The sequence below is a fragment of the Dendropsophus ebraccatus genome, unplaced genomic scaffold (genome assembly GCF_027789765.1).
Source record: "Dendropsophus ebraccatus isolate aDenEbr1 unplaced genomic scaffold, aDenEbr1.pat pat_scaffold_1088_ctg1, whole genome shotgun sequence".
NCBI classification, from domain to species: domain Eukaryota; kingdom Metazoa; phylum Chordata; class Amphibia; order Anura; family Hylidae; genus Dendropsophus; species Dendropsophus ebraccatus.
In genome coordinates, this window is record NW_027208505.1 from 41,958 (window position 1) to 56,752 (window position 14,795).

The 14,795-nt window shown below is 47.5% G+C and overlaps 1 pseudogene; it reads left to right on the top strand.

The window, feature by feature from the left end:
* Positions 1 to 1,863: 1,863 nt before the first annotated feature.
* On the top strand, positions 1,864 to 14,619 carry LOC138774779 (retinol-binding protein 3-like; annotated as a pseudogene).
* The last annotated feature ends 176 nt before the right edge of the window (positions 14,620 to 14,795 follow it).

Consider the following 14,795-nt stretch of genomic DNA (forward strand, 5'->3'; position numbering starts at 1 on the left):
CCCTACAATTTGGAATACTGCATACACTGTACTGACTTATTGGCAGGGCACGTGCTCTCTGGCTGGGAAGCACATAGGTGCCTTAACTTTTCTATGGTCTATCATATACTTATTCAGTATTATGTTTACTTACCAAGATGGTTTTAAAAATCGTTAGTATGAATGTCAATGGTTTAAACAGTCCCCATAAACGCTCCCACACATGGAGAGAAGTTAAAAGCCTCCGTGGAGACATCTTATGCATACAGAGACTCATCTCCTGCAGGAAGATGCTTTCAGGTTTAAACACCCCTCATTCCCACACATTTTCACTCCCATCATTCCTACCAAGGCACGAGGTGTATGTATAGCTATAAGAAATACAGTTGCCTTTTCCCTTAAGCTCAGCCATTACTGACCCATCTGGTAGATATGTACTGTTAAACTGTGAAATTAACTCTGTTAAATATTCTCTCCTTTCACTGTATGCCCCCAACAAAGGGCAACTTAGGTTCATACGTAAAATGGTGCGACTAATACATGCTCAAAACTATGGTCGCCCCATTCTATGTGGAGATTTCAACCTCACAGCTGATCCCGAAGTAGACATGACAAGTACCCCTCGCACCCCCCCAAATAACTTATCACAGCTGCTATGGCAGGAAGAAATATATGACGTATGGCGAATACATCATGGTTCTGAGAAAGATTTCTCCTTCCATTCAGCAGTGCATAACAGCTACTCACGCATAGACCTGTTTCTGGTTAAAGCTGACAGTTTACAACTTGCCACTAAATCCACTATAGAACCTATCACCTGGGCCGACCACGGTGCGATCACACTCTCACTTTCGGAAAAATACAACCAACCCCCGACATACATCTGGAGATGCAACCCTTCCCTTATGACCCACTCAGTTTATGGTCCGCTAATACCTGAAAGACTTGAAAGATTATTTCGCAACAAATACTACCTCACCGATATCCCCATTCTCCTTATGGAACGCACATAAAGCGTAACATAAGAGCTCCTTTATTAAATTGGTGCCACTATGAAGAAAAATAGAGCAAACGTATTACTGACCTACTCACTTAGCATCCGTCATGCAGAAACTGCTAATAAGAACCTCCCCTCCCCTTCAGTGGCTGCTACCCTTAGTGACCTCCGCTTAGAGCTTAGAGGACTATTGTTGTCGGACTATGAAAGAACCTAAAAAAGGTCAAAGCTCGCTATTATTCCCAGGATAATAAAGCGGGAAAATTATTGGCGGGGCCCGTTTAAAAGCCGCAACACCAAATCCAAAATCCCCTTCCTCTTACACCCAGTATCTGGGGAGAATTATACCCCCCACGGATATAGCCAACGGTTTTGGCACATACTATGCCCACTTATACAACCTGGCTGATCACACTATAGACCCCCAACCTTACCCCACCTTACCCAAGATTTTTTAGATACTAACTACACCAAACTATCCCCTAGCCCAACTTGCCACTCTAAACCAAGAAATCACAGAGGCAGAAATTTTAAAGGTATTAAGACCCTCCCACCTGATAAAGCCCCAGGTCCCGACGGATTCACTAACACATACTATAAAACGTTTAGCTCCATCATCCTACCATATTTAACCAAATTTTGCCAACAAGCCATAATAGATGGATCTTTCCCACGAGAAAATATGGAAGCACTAATAGTTACCCTACCAAAACCTGGAAATCTCCCGATGTCCCCCAAAACTTTAGGCCAATATCGCTACTAAATATAGATCTAAAAATACACGCCAAACTGATAGCTCTCCGATTAGCCCCACTCCTTCCCGCCCTTATTTCCCCGGACCAGGCCGGGTTGTCAGTGGCCGCCAAGCCTATCATAATACGCGCCGTATGTTGCATATCCTACACCATATTGAGAAACACCGCCTCCCCTCCCTACTACTGGCCCTTGACGCGGAGAAGGCGTTCGATAGACTACGTTGGTCGTACGCCTTCTCCGCCCTTCAACACATGGGGTTCTCAGGAAACATCATGAGTGCCATAGAAGCCCTATACTCCACCCCCACTGCTACGGTATTTGTCAATGGGGCTCTATCAAATTCATTCCCACTCACCAACGGAACCCGCCAAGGATGCCCCCTCTCCCCTCTAATTTTTATAATAGCCATGGAACCACTCGCCCAATCCATCAGGCTAGATTCCTCTATATCGGGGGTCACTATTGGAGGACACTCCCATATTATCACTCTTTATGCGGATGATGTCATACTCTCCATGACTAACCCTACCCAATCCTTGCCCCGCATCATGTCCCACATTCATACCTTTGGTACGATATCTTATTACCATCTCAATTCAGCTAAGACACAAGCCATGCCTATGTATCTATCTGACCAGTCAATCACCACCCTCAAAACCAACTATCAATTTGACTGGACTGACAAAGGCCTCCAATATTTGGGAATTACATTACCAACTTCCTATAGGTCCGTATACCACACCAATTATACACCCTTCCTTTCGGAAATCACTAAGGAGGCCGTCTCACTATCTAAACATGAAATATCGTGGATGGGAAGGGTTTGCATCTCTCAAAATGTTTCTCCTCCCCAAATTTCTTTATTTATTTAGAACCCTCCCTATTGCTGTCCCCCTTTCCTTCTTTACCAAAGCCCAAAGTATTGTCACCAAATTCATATGGGCCAACAACAGACCCAGACTAGCTACCCACATTCTCAGCAAACATAAATTGGCTGGAGGTCTAGGAGTGCCGATACTTAAGGAATATTAGTACAGCCACACTTATTGCACAATTAAAAGATTGTGGACCCAACCTAAAGATATTCCGTGGGTACAAATAGAACAGGAAGCTGTTGCACCATATACACTACAACAGGTACTACTACTCCCCTTCTGGTCCCAATCGACTTTTCACAACTCTAATCCACTAATCCTCTCTTCATATAAACTATGGGTACATATCATAAACGCGCAGGAAACTTACAACCAATCCCTCTATCCCTGGTTCCTTTGACCTTCTTACATACCCAACTAACAGGCACAAACTTATCTTCATGGTGTACGCTGGGCATAAACACGGTTGGTGACTTGATGATAGATGGTAATTTCCCGACATTCCAACTGCTGCAAAACGAGTTCCACATACCGAGACAAGACTTTTATAAATTATTGTCAAATACGTCACCTATGGGCAACCTCTACTCCAAAAGAGGTATATATCGAGCTTAAAGTGTTTAAGTTTTTCACTTTTAAAATGAAGGGGTTACGATGTATATATGATATTTTATGTAACTATATGTCATTTCATAAATCACATCCTTATAGGTCATGGGAAAGAGAATTGAATATTGTAATCTCTGATAAGACATGGGTAACGCTCTCATCCATAGTACACCGCCATCTCCAATGCAGCTCCCATATCGAAGCTGCCCTAAAAACAATTTTGAGGTGGTACTATACCCCGTACAACTATCCAAAATATATCGAGATGCCCCAGACCGCTGCTGGAGACAATGCGGACACAAAGGATCCCTTCTCCACGTAATGTGGGCATGTCCACTCTTACAAGCATATTGGTCTTCTTTCCAATCTTTCGTTGAGGAAATCATACCAATACGCTTTCACTGGTCCCCCCGACTAATACTCCTCTTCATGGACTTTGAGCATATCCCAAGGACCTATCGCCCACTGACGTGCCAACTCTTCCTCTTGGGGAGGCTAATCCTTACACGCTACTGGAAGTCGACTGACATACCCCCACTAACAGAACTTATCACTGCAGTAAACACTACCTTCATATACGAAAAAGCTATAACAGTTGATACCATGTCATATAGTAAATTGGTTACCAAGTGGGGTCCTTGGATGAAGTCCAAATACTGCATTACACACTAACGGTGACTTGTGAGGATTCCCTACCCCCCCCCCCCCCCCCTTTTTCTCCTTTCTCTCTCCACTTCTGTGCAATTGGTTGCTATCACACCCTCACCTCAGGAGCTACCTTGGGAAATGACCTATCATTACCCTCCCCCCCCCTCCCCCCCCCTCCCCCCCCCTATGAACCTACAACCCTCTTGCTCTGGGACTGTACACCAACACAATAATTACCATCCCAGTACGACATTAGTCATAACATCTATATAACCCTATACGCTCTTAGTATCATAATTATATATCCCAATTGGTCAGCTGGTGCAGCTTTTTTGGTTTACTCACTGTTTATTTAGTTGTTTAATTACTGTTTATTGTTTAACTCCTACCTATTATTTGTTCCTTTCATTTACATAGTATAGGATGTAGCTTGTTGCTTATCTTGCAATTCTAATGTTCGCAACTATTTCTACCTGATTCGTATTGCCTCACTGATTAGAACCCATACCCTCCATACTACTGATAACACGCAACCACCACCTGCTGCGATTTGAAGTCCTATACTGTACCACAACTTATCCTGTTATTTTATGTATGTTCACTGTACAAATGTACTGTTTATTTCTTTGCAACTATATTGCTACGAAATGACAATGTTGTAAATAACAAAAACCTTTTAATAAAAATATTGAACCAGAATATTGGTACCACATCAGCTATGCGCCAGTCCTGTAGAACAATCCCTGTCGTAATAGAATCTATAAATATTAGGAATATCGGTCTGTCTAACACAGTACATAATTCCTGCACTACTCTAGGATGGACCTTCTGGGCGCGGTGACTTATGGATTTTAATGTTTTTAAGGCGTTTCCCCACTTCTTGTTGTGTAAGGCAGGTGAGATTTATAGGAGAATTATATTATCCCTAGTCATGTCGTCTGTTATGGGATTCTCCTCTGTGAATACAGTAGAGAAGAATGTATTTAGTAGATGGCCTTTTCCTCTTCCCCCTCCACCATTACACCCAGATTATTTTTGAGGGGACCAACATTTTCGGTTTTAAGTCTTTTGTTGTTTATATAAGTGAAGAACATTTTGGGATTCCTATTACTTTCTGTGGCTATCCTTCTTTCTGTTGGTATTTTTGCTTCTTTTATTTGCTTCTTACACATTCTATTCTTCTGTCTATAGTCGCTCAATGCTTCCCCACCACCTTCTTGTTTTAGTAGTCTGAATGCTTGTTTCTTATCACTTATTGCCCCCCTTACAGCTGAAGTTACCACATTGGATTTCTCTTATTTCTACTACGTTTATTCCCATATGGTACAGTATGTGTCCTTCATATGATCTACCCAGGATGCTCTTACATATGTCCCCGGGGTCCTCTCTTATATCTCAGGGCAGTGTCCCGGTCTATGTCCCCGGGGTCCTCCCTTATATCTCAGGGCAGTGTCCCCCAGTCTATGTCCCCGGGGTCCTCCCTTATATCTCAGGGCAGTGTCCCCCCAGTCTATGTCCCCGGGGTCCTCTCTTATATCTCAGGGCAGTGTCCCCCCAGTCTATGTCCCCGGGGTCCTCTCTTATATCTCAGGGCAGTGTCCCGGTCTATGTCCCCGGGGTCCTCCCTTATATCTCAGGGCAGTGTCCCCCCAGTCTATGTCCCAGGGGTCCTCTCTTATATCTCAGGGCAGTGTCTATGTCCCCGGGGTCCTCTCTTATATCTCAGGGCAGTGTCCCGGTCTATGTCCCCGGGGTCCTCCCTTATATCTCAGGGCAGTGTCCCAGTCTATGTCCCTGGGGTCCTCTCTTATATCTCAGGGCAGTGTCCCCCCAGTCTATGTCCCCCAGTCTATGTCCCCGGGTCCTCCCTTATATCTCAGGGCAGTGTCCCAGTCTATGTCCCGGGTCCTCTCTTATATCTCAGGGCAGTGTCCCAGTCTATGTCCCCGGGGTCCTCTCTTATATCTCAGGGCAGTGTCCCCCCAGTCTATGTCCCCTGGGGTCCTCTCTTATATCTCAGGGCAGTGTCTATGTCCCCGGGGTCCTCTCTTATATCTCAGGGCAGTGTCCCCCCAGTCTATGTCCCTGGGGTCCTCTCTTATATCTCAGGGCAGTGTCTATGTCCCCGGGGTCCTCTCTTATATCTCAGGGCAGTGTCCCCCCCAGTCTATGTCCCCGGGGTCCTCTCTTATATCTCAGGGCAGTGTCCCCCCAGTCTATGTCCCCGGGGTCCTCTCTATGTCTCAGGGCAGTGTCCCAGTCTATGTCCCCGGGGTCCTCCCTTATATCTCAGGGCAGTGTCCTCCCAAGTCTATGTCCCCGGGGTCCTCTCTTATAACCAGGGCAGTGTCCCCCCAGTCTATGTCCCCGGGGTCCTCTCTTATATCTCAGGGCAGTGTCCCCCCAGTCTATGGCCCCGGGGTCCTCTCTTATATCTCAGGGCAGTGTCCCCCCAGTCTATGTCCCCGGGGTCCTCTCTTATATCTCAGGGCAGTGTCCCCCCAGTCTATGTCCCCGGGGTCCTCTCTTATATCTCAGGGCAGTGTCCCCCAGTCTATGTCCCCGGGGTACTCTCTTATATCTCAGGGCAGTGTCCCCCCAGTCTATGTCCCAGGGGTCCTCTCTTATATCTCAGGGCAGTGTCCCCCAGTCTATGTCCCCGGGGTCCTCTCTTATATCTCAGGGCAGTGTCCCCCCAGTCTATGTTCCCGGGGTCCTCTCTTATATCTCAGGGCAGTGTCCCCCCAGTCTATGTCCCCCGGGTCCTCTCTTATATCTCAGCGCAGTGTCCCCCAGTCTATGTCCCCGGGGTCCTCTCTTATATCTCAGGGCACTGTCCCCCCAGTCTATGTCCCCGGGGTCCTCTCTTATATCTCCGGGCAGTGTCCCAGTCTATGTCCCCGGGGTCCTCTCTTATATCTCAGGGCAGCGTCCCCCCAGTCTATGTCCCCGGGGTCCTCTCTTATATCTCAGGGCAGTGTCCCCCCAGTCTATGTCCCCGGGGTCCTCTCTTATATCTCAGGGCAGTGTCCCCCCCAGTCTATGTCCCCGGGGTCCTCTCTTATATCTCCGGGCAGTGCCCCCCCCGCCTATGTCCCCGGGGTCCTCTCTTATATCTCAGGGCAGTGTCCCCCCAGTCTATGTCCCCGGGGTCCTCTCTTATATCTCAGGGCAGTGTCCCCCCAGTCTATGTCCCCGGGGTCCTCCCTTATATCTCAGGGCAGTGTCCCCCCAGTCTATGTCCCCGGGGTCCTCTCTTATATCTCAGGGCAGTGTCCCCCCAGTCTATGTCCCCAGGGTCCTCTCTTATATCTCAGGGCAGTGTCCCCCCAGCCTATGTCCCCGGGGTCCTCTCTTATATCTCAGGGCAGTGTCCCAGTCTATGTCCCCGGGGTCCTCTCTTATATCTCAGGGCAGTGTCCCCCCAGTCTATGTCCCCGGAGTCCTCTCTTATATCTCAGGGCAGTATCCCCCCAGTCTATGTCCCCAGGGTCCTCTCTTATATCTCAGGGCAGTGTCCCCCCAGTCTATGTCCCTGGGGTCCTCTCTTATATCTCAGGGCAGTGTCCCCCCAGTCTATGTCCCCGGGGTCCTCTCTTATATCTCAGGGCAGTGTCCCCCCAGTCTATGTCCCCGGGGTCCTCTCTTATATCTCAGGGCAGTGTCCCCCAGTCTATGTCCCCGGGGTCCTCTCTTATATCTCAGGGCAGTGTCCCCCCAGTCTATGTCCCCGGGTCCTCTCTTATATCTCAGGGCAGTGTCCCCCCAGTCTATGTCCCTGGGGTCCTCTCTTATATCTCAGGGCAGGTGTCCCCCCAGTCCTCTGTCCCCGGGGTCCTCTCTTATATCTCAGGGCAGTGTCCCCCCAGTCTATGTCCCCGGGGTCCTCTCTTATATCTCAGGGCAGTGTCCCCCCAGTCTATGTCCCCGGTGTCCTCTCTTATATCTCAGGCAGTGTCCCCCCAGTCTATGTCCCCGGTGTCCTCTCTTATATCTCAGGGCAGTGTCCCCCCAGTCTATGTCCCCGGGGTCCTCTCTTATATCTCAGGGCAGTGTCCCAGTCTATGTCCCCGGGGTCCTCTCTTATATCTCAGGGCAGTGTCCCCCAGTCTGTGTCCCCGGGGTCCTCTCTTATATCTCAGGGCAGTGTCTATGTCCCCCGGGGTCCTCTCTTATATCTCAGGGCAGTGTCCCAGTCTATGTCCCGGGGTCCTCTCTTATATCTCAGGGCAGTGTCCCCCCAGTCTATGTCCCCGGGGTCCTCTCTTATATCTCAGGGCAGTGTCCCCCCCAGTCTATGTCCCCGGGGTCCTCTCTTATATCTCAGGGCAGTGTCCCCCCAGTCTATGTCCACCGGGGTCCTCTCTTATATCTCAGGGCAGTGTCCCCCCAGTCTATGTTCCCGGGGTCCTCTCTTATATCTCAGGGCAGTGTCCCCCCCAGTCTATGTCCCCGGGGTCCTCTCTTATATCTCAGGGCAGTGTCCCCCCAGTCTATGTCCCCGGGGTCCTCTCTCATATCTCAGGGCAGTGTCCCCCAGTCTATGTCCCCGGGGTCCTCTCTTATATCTCAGGGCAGTGTCCCCCAGTCTATGTCCCCGGGGTCCTCTCTTATATCTCAGGGCAGTGTCCCCCCAGTCTATGTTCCCGGGGTCCTCTCTTATATCTCAGGGCAGTGTCCCAGTCTATGTCCCCGGGGTCCTCTCTTAGTTTTTGGAAATTAGCCTTCCTGAAATGTAATGTTTTTGTAGCCCCTCTACTAGTCATTTTATTGAAGGATAATTGAAAACTTACTCTGTTATGGTGACTATTACCTGGGTGACCCCCCCACCACTATTTTTGTTATTCTGTCTGGCCTATTGGTTAGATCAGGTCCAGAAGGGCCCCCCCTCTTGTTGGTTCCTGTACTAGTTGGGAAAGGTAATTATCTGTTACTATTTCCAGTCTCCGCTTCCCTTCCTGGAGCTGCAGGTTTCTGCTTTCCACTTTATATTTGGGTAGTTATAGTCCCCATAATAATGACGTCCCCCTGCTTTCCTGTATATATTGGGTAGTTATAGTCCCCCATAATAATGACTTCCCCCTGCTTTCCTGTATATATTGGGTAGTTATAGTCCCCCCCCCCCCATAATAATGACGTCCCCTGCTTTCCTGTATATATTGGGTAGTTATAGCCCCCCCCCCCCATAATTATGACTTCCCCCTGCTTTCCTGTATATATGGGTAGTTATAGTCCCCCATAATAATGACTCCCCCCTGCTTTCCTGTATATATTGGGTAGTTATAGTCCCCCATAATAAATGACTTCCCCTGCTTTCCTGTATATATTAGGTAGTTATAGTCCCCCATAATAATGACGTCCCCCTGCTTTCCTGTATATATTGGGGTAGTTATAGTCCCCCATAATAATGACTTCCCCCTGCTTTCCTGTATATATTGGGTAGTTATAGCCCCCCCCCCATAATTATGACTTCCCCTGCTTTCCTGTATATATTGGGTAGTTATAGCCCCCCCCCCCATAATTATGACTTCCCCCTGCTTTCCTGTATATATTGGGTAGTTATAGTCCCCCATAATAATGACGTCCCCCTGCTTTCCTGTATATATTTGGGTAGTATAGTCCCCATAATAATGACTTCCCCCTGCTTTCCTGTATATATTGGGTAGTTATAGGTCCCCCATAATAATGACGTCCCCTGCTTTCCTGTATATATTTGGGTAGTTATAGTCCCCCATAATAATGACGTCCCCCTGCTTTCCTGTATATATTTGGGTAGTTATAGTCCCCCCATAATAATGACTTCCCCCTGCTTTCCTGTATATATTGGGTAGTTATAGTCCCCCATAATAATGATGTCCCCCTGCTTTCCTGTATATATTGGGTAGTTATAGTCCCCCATAATAATGATGTCCCCCTGCTTTCCTGTATATATTGGGTAGTTATAGTCCCCCATAATAATGACTTCCCCCTTCTTTCCTGTATATATTGGGTAGTTATAGTCCCCCATAATAATGACTTCCCCCTGCTTTCCTGTATATATTGGGTAGTTATAGTCCCCCATAATAATGACGTCCCCCTGCTTTCCTGTATATATTGGGTAGTTATAGTCCCCCATAATAATGACTTCCCCCTGCTTTCCTGTATATATTATGGTAGTTATAGTCCCCCATAATAATGACTTCCCCCTGCTTTCCTGTATATATTATGGTAGTTATAGCCCCCCCCATAATAATGACGTCCCCCTGCTTTCCTGTATATATTGGGTAGTTATAGTCCCCCATAATAATGACTTCCCCCTGCTTTCCTGTATATATTGGGTAGTTATAGTCCCCCCATAATAATGACGTCCCCCTGCTTTCCAGTTGATATTTGGGTAGTTAAAGTCCCCCATAATAATGACGTCCCCCTGCTTCGCTGCCGCATCTATTTGTCTTATAAGAAGATTTTCTGACTCTTCCACTATACTTGGAGGTTTATAACTCACGTCCTATAAGAATTTTATTATTCTTTGTCCTCCCCTTATTTCTACCCAAAGAGACTCCACATTATCATCACTTATATCCTCCCGCAGAATAGGCTTAAGGCAGGATATAACATATAGACAGACCCCTCCCCCTTTCTTATTTTTACGGTCATTCTGAATAGACTATAACCCTGGATATTACCGCCCAGTCATAGGTCTCATCCAGCCAGGTCTCGCTTATCCCCACTATGTCATATTTCTCGTCAACCATTATGAGTTCTAATTCCTCAGCTTTATTAGTGAGGCTTCGAGCATTAGTATACATACATTATATATGTTTGTCCATATTCCCTTTCCTCTTGTCACTAGTGACTGTTCTGTCCCCTCCCGCCGCTCCACCCCAGTTCCATAATCTAGGCCCAGCGCTCCATCTACTCTGTCTTCTTTTACTATATTGTAGTTGCCCTCCCCCCCCCCCCCGGTCCCTAGTTTAAACACTCCTCCAACCTCTTAGCCATCTTCTCCCTCAGCACGGCTGCACCCTCCCATTGAGATGCAGCCCGTCCCTACCGTAGAGCCTGTAACCGACCGAGAAGTCTGGTGGTATACTGAGGGGCCACATGAGGGAATTATATACCAGTATATACCAGTCACACCACACTGTATTATACTGGTGTATACTGAGGGGCCACATGAGGGAATTATATACCAGTATATACCAGTCACACCTCACTGTATTATACTGGTGGTATACTGAGGGGCCACATGAGGGAATTATATACCAGTATATACCAGTCACACCACACTGTATTATACTGGTGTATACTGAGGAGCCACATGAGGGGATTATATACCAGTATATACCAGTCACACTTCACTGTATTATACTGGTGGTATACTGAGGGAACCCACATGAGGGATTATATACCAGTATATACCAGTCACACCTCACTGTATTATACTGGTGGTATACTGAGGGGATTATATACCAGTATATACCAGTCACACCTCACTGTATTATACTGGTGTATACTGAGGGGCCCCACATGGGGGGATTATATACCAGTATATACCAGTCACACCTCACTGTATTATCCTGGTGTGTACTGAGGGGCCACATGAGGGGATTATATACCAGTATATACCAGTCACACCACACTGTATTATACTGGTGTATACTGAGGAGCCACATGAGGGGATTATATACCAGTATATACCAGTCACACCTCACTGTATTATACTGGGGGTATACTGAGGGGCCACATGAGGGAATTATATACCAGTATATACCAGTCACACCTCACTGTATTATACTGGGGGTATACTGAGGGGTCACATGAGGAGATTATATACCAGTATATACCAGTCACACCACACTGTATTATACTGGTGTATACTGAGGGGCCACATGAGGGATTATATACCAGTATATACCAGTCCACAACCTCACTGTATTATACTGGTGTATACTGAGGGGCCACATGAGGGAATTATATACCAGTATATACCAGTCACACCACACTGTATTATACTGGTGGTATACTGAGGGGCCACATGAGGGGATTATATACCAGTATATACCAGTCACACCTCACTGTATTATACTGGTGGTATACTGAGGGGCCACATGAGGGATTATATACCAGTATATACCAGTCACAACCTCACTGTATTATACTGCTGGTATACTGAGGAGCCCACATGAGGAGATATATACCAGTATATACCAGTCACACCTCACTGTATTATACTGGTGTATACTGAGGAGCCACATGAGGAGATTATATACCAGTATATACCAGTCACACCACACTGTATTATACTGTGTATACTGAGGGGGCCACCTGAGGGGATTATACCAGTATATACCAGTCACACCTCACTGTATTATACTGGTGGTATACTGAGGGCCACATGAGGGATTATATACCAATATATACCAGTCACACTCACTGTATTATACTGGTGTATACTGAGGAGCCACATGAGGGGATTATATACCAGTATATACCAGTCACACCTCACTGTATTATACTGGTGGTATACTGAGGGGCCCACATGAGGGGATTATATACCAGTATATACCAGTCACACCGCACTGTATTATACTGGTGGTATACTGAGGGGATTATATACCAGTATATACCAGTCACACCTCACTGTATTATACTGGTGGTATACTGAGGGGATTATATACCAGTATATACCAGTCACACCTCACTGTATTATACTGGTGTATACTGAGGGCCCACATGAGGGATTATATACCAGTATATACCAGTCACACCTCCTGTATTATACTGGTGGTATACTGAGGGGCCACATGAGGGGATTATATACCAGTATATACCAGTCACACCTCCCTGTATTATACTGCTGGATACTGAGTAGCTCTCATGACACTGTGACTGGTATACCTGTAACCAGTCCTTCAGCATAATCCCCCTCATGTGGTCACCTTATTACCTGGCTCCCTGCTGCATACGGCCATCTTATTCCTTAGGCTCTTCTATCCTGGAGGCAGGAGTGGGTGACCTCACTGTCGGCCCTGTAGCTGGAGGTGAGAGCGGCCTCTGGTGGCTGGAGCAGAATATACAGCCTCCAGCCAAAAAGCTTATGCTTAGGCTTCAATGCATTGGGGGCTGTTACGGGGGCGGGGCGTGATGTCACAGGGGGCCGGTGCTTAGCGGGACAAACCCGGGATATTACTTAGCCGGACTGGCTCGTCAAATCCGGACAGTCCCCAGCGAAAACAGGACTGTTGGCAACTATGCAGATGGACTTTGAGACGTGACATGGGCAGGCCCCTCAGCCATTCGGTGAATTTTCGGGGGTCTCGCCTCTGCTGCTGAATGGTTCAGCGGAGAGGCAGGAAGTGCCCAGAGACCGAAGACGGGAGCAGCGTGAGGTGGGCCCCATCGCTGGAGCTGGCGTGGTAAGTAAACGCCATTGTTTTCATCCACCCCTTTTCCCAAGGATGCAGAATAAAAGACTCCTGCCTGGGTTACCCCTTTAAAGTCCCAGACACACACCCATCAACCCACCTTCAGCTTCGGCTGATCTTCCCCCGGCCCCATTCGCTCTTGCTCCACCCTAATGGTCAGTTCCCCCCATGTACAGAGCTGGGATGGAGACACATGTAGAGGTCACGCAGCGTCACTGTCCATCAGAGGTGTCATTGTTGGGGTAGCTAGTCCTCCATCTTCTGCACTGCCTTCTATTGAGTTGTAGATGGAGTCCCTGTCACCCATTCCCGGAGCAGATGCTCCTGTTTCAGGCAGCGCTCTGTTTTCCCCAGAAATCCCTTGTGCTGATGCTCTCATTCCATTAATGTGATTAAAGGTTTAGCAGAGATAAAGAGAATTGGCTGTTCCCTGTCCTGGTCTAATCTTCATTCTCAGACGTGGAGCAGAGAGGGAGACGGCGGTGGAGACAGGAACGTTGGGACTGAAGCTCCGGCCATCATTCTCCTTATTATCCCAGACTGATATTCCTCCTCTTATTCTGCAATGCATGCGTAACCCAGTGTTTCAGCCATCCCTGGTGCTGGACATGGCCAAAGTCCTGCTGGATAATTACTGCTTCCCGAGAACTTGGTAGGAATGCAGGAAACCATTGAGCAAGCAATAAAAAGTGGGGAAATTCTCCACGTTTCGATCCATACACCTTGGCCATGTCTTCACAGCTGGGGTTCAGGTTCACTGAACGACCTCGTCTCATCGTCTCGTATGAGCCAGAGCACACCATAGAGAAGCAAGACGTAGAGACTATCCCAACCCCGGAGCATCTGCAGTTCCTGGTTGACCATTCCATCAAATATGAAGTCCTCCCGGGTAAACATTGGATATCTTCGTGTAGACTGTATCATAGGCCAGGATGTAGTGCAAAAATTGGCCCTTTTCTTCTCAAAAACATTTGGAGAAACTCATGCCCAGTTCTGCTCTGATCTGGACTAAGTACAGCACTCAGGGAAGGTCTCTGGAATTCTTTATTTTTTCCTACTTGTATGAAGCTGAACCTTTGGTCCACATTGACACCATTTACAACGCGTCCCACCGCACTATACCAACCACCGAACTGCGAACATTGCGTGCACTGATAGGTGAGCAATACAGCAAGGACAAGGATGTGATAGTGCTGACCAGCAAGTTCACCCAAGGAGTGGCAGAAGATGTTGCAAAATATATCTGAAGCTATGAACGGGCTGTACTTGTGGGAGAGTACTGCAGGTGGCTCGCTGGACATACAGAAGATAAGGATTGGCCAGTCAGATTACTATATTACAGTAACCGGTATTCTAGGTCCTATATCAGTCCTCTTACTGGGTCAGAGCTGGGAGTTGGCCGGGTCTTTCCTTGTGTGGTTGTCATGCAGAAGATGCCTTGAGTAAAGCTTTGGCTATTCTCTCCGTCCGTTCAAAATTCCCATTGTAGTGCATCAGCTGCTAGCGACATCTTGGGCAAGTTTT